The sequence below is a fragment of the Capsicum annuum genome, chromosome 10 (genome assembly GCF_002878395.1).
Source record: "Capsicum annuum cultivar UCD-10X-F1 chromosome 10, UCD10Xv1.1, whole genome shotgun sequence".
In the NCBI taxonomy this organism is placed as follows: Eukaryota; Viridiplantae; Streptophyta; class Magnoliopsida; order Solanales; family Solanaceae; genus Capsicum; species Capsicum annuum.
This window is the reverse complement of record NC_061120.1, coordinates 11,776,697-11,779,692: the sequence shown is the minus strand read 5'-3', so window position 1 is coordinate 11,779,692 and position 2,996 is coordinate 11,776,697.

The following is a 2,996-nucleotide window of genomic DNA, read 5'->3' as shown; positions in this document are numbered from 1 at the left end:
GAGTGCACTATTTATAGAGGAAACATGTAGTGTTAAATTAAAGTTCTTTAGATTGTATCTGGATCAAGATAAGTAATACGAATTTGTGCGATCGAAAATTTCTGTTCGATCAGCGGCACAGCTATCTTATCCAAGGGGTGCCATTTGAGATTCCTTTACTAAAAAATTACACTATATAATATAAATAGCTAATAATATAACTTTTATGTGTGTGTATACACACACATTGTATTTCCTTGATTTCATTGTATGTTTACCTCTTTATATTTTGACTATTTTATTAAAATCTTTGGTTCCACTCGATTAAATAGAAAAGGTTCTTAGAAAAGAAAGATACGTAAGATGAAAATAAAATTGATATGAATATGTGGTCCATTTCAACAAGTAAAAAAACAAATAAAAAATATGGAGAATTCACAAGTGATCCACTGGTCCACTGTAAAAAAATCATATCAAACATGAAGAGTTCACCTCAACAACAAAATTTTCAAATTTCTTTAACTTTTGTTTCATTTTTAGTGGTCCCATATAGTCCGTGCAACCTGTGTTAAAGATGCTACTCCCTTGTCTTAATTTATAAAGCTTACTTTTTTTAGTCGTCTAAAAAATATAATGCATTTTTATATTTGGTAATAGTTAAACTTTAAAATGTTTATTTTATCCGTAGTAAAATTATTTATTATCACACACAAATATCTATGAATTATTTTTAATCACAAATTTTAAAAGTCTTTTTTTTTTTAAATTTCGTGTCAAACCAATCTAACTTGGTAACTATATTGTATCTATCAAGAGTCATTAATAAAGAATCAAGAAAGAATACAAATATTAACACATTAAAAACACTTGGACGAGTATGTAAAAACAGATCTAGGACTTTATCATTTATGAACTCTGAAGTGTCATAAAAACTATAACTTATCAATACAAAGTTTAAATAAAAACTATTGAATTTGTCGAATTCGTAAGTAATACTGTACCTCCGACCCCGTAGATATGACAATGTTGACGTCTTAGATGCTAGTTCAATCAAATTAAACAAAAAAATCTCTGAGTTAAAATCTTAAGAATGAACAACTTTATTAGGGAGCACTTTCTCCTACAAAGAGGCTTATATGGCGCTTATATGGCATGAATAAAAATAAGTTGAGTCAATTTGTTCGGTAATCATTCGATTAACATTTTTAAATTTTAACCAAATATAATCTAACTTCTTAATTTGTGTATGGTATATAATTCCTATTGTAAATCTTACATATGGTGGTAAATAAGATAAAAACAAACAAAAGTTCAGTGGTCCTTTCTCAACAAGTGAAACCAAATCCTATATGAATAAATAATCTTATATAATTCAATCAAAAAAATTCAAATTTCATTTATCACTTTTAATTTTAGTAGTCTATAAAATAATTTTTTTTTTAATTTTTAACTAAATATTACCTTACACTTTAATTTGTATGTGATACATAATTCCCAGTATATATCTCCAATATATGGTAGATAAGATTTAAAAAGAAAAATTTAGTGGTCCATTCTCACAAAGTGGAAACAAATCCTATATTAACAAATAATCTATTTTAATTCGCCCATGAAAACTAAAATTTCAATTATCACTTTCACTTTTACGGGTCATTCTATGAAAATAAGTTAAACATGTTAGTATTATTGAACAAAAACCCATAGAGAATTATATTCATTTCATTCGTGATACTTCAAATTCAACGTTGTAGACGCATGAAAGTTTATTGGATCAAAATCATACAAGAATTGAATTTGATCCATACTTGCCTGGGTTTAAAATTATTTTGGTTCTTAGAAAATAATAAATCCATTTTATTTAAGTCCTCATCAAGGTCCATCTCACCTTGAAGCCCAAACTCATGCCACATGTCAACTGACATGATATCCCAGTCAAATTGAAGACAAACAAGACGAGGTCACACATCCAAAAAGGTGGGAAGCTAAGTCAAGTTCAGCAACTAATGAAACATCATCAAGTGTCTCAAATGGCACATTTTTGGCCAATCACAAGCAACCTTATCACACAACATTTGTGATAAGCTTGATGATATGATAGAACAATCACTATGAGGTAGAAGAGATTATTTACACTTGGACTGCCTACCCCCTACAACTATAAATAGAAGCATTACATAATTTCTGAGGTCATTCTACAAGCATAGGAGAAAACATCTGCATTGACTACACAACTTTTCAAAGAATTGACCAATGAGGTTTTGCCCCGAGATCAACTTGATAAGGCAAAGTGCTGCCCAACAATCCTTGGAGATTCAAATGCATTTCTAAAATTTTTAAATCATCCAATGGTTTGAGAATTACGTTACGAAAGGCCCCTGAACCACAGAAAATATTAGGAGAGAAGAATCAAGAGAACAATAGAAGTGTACTCACAAGATTCATTTAATAAAATTATTTTTCTTTAATTTATTTTTGCTTGCAGTTAATTTTTAACACGGCAAAAATTTATAGCGAACAAATTTTGGCATGCCTAGTGACATCATTTCTGCCTTTCATTTATTTCTTCTTCAAATCAAATTCAACTACTGTTATGGACTTCCAAAAGACTAATGGTGTCTCGCAAGAACTACTACTGTCATATCTGATCAGCTCAACTATTGTAATACCCTAAGTTTTTAAGCTCTAGACCTACCAAAAGATGGGCCACTAACTTAGCTTTCCAACGCCACCAGTCTCACGTTAATCTGATATCGTAGTAAAAAAGTTATGCCAAATTGACTGAGGAAATGCCAGGCTGCCTGTGACAATGACTCGTTGTCAGGCACAATGAGCCATAGTGCAAACTCGTTGTCACGACAGTGAGGGACCAAAGACTTCAACCCAGTGATGATGAGTCTAGCATATGACTCATTATCAGTCAAAACGAGTCGTTAGGTCGACCAGTCATCAGAATAATAGGAAACTGTAGACAGGTGATTTTTGACCCTCCTCGAGTGTAAAATATATATATATATATA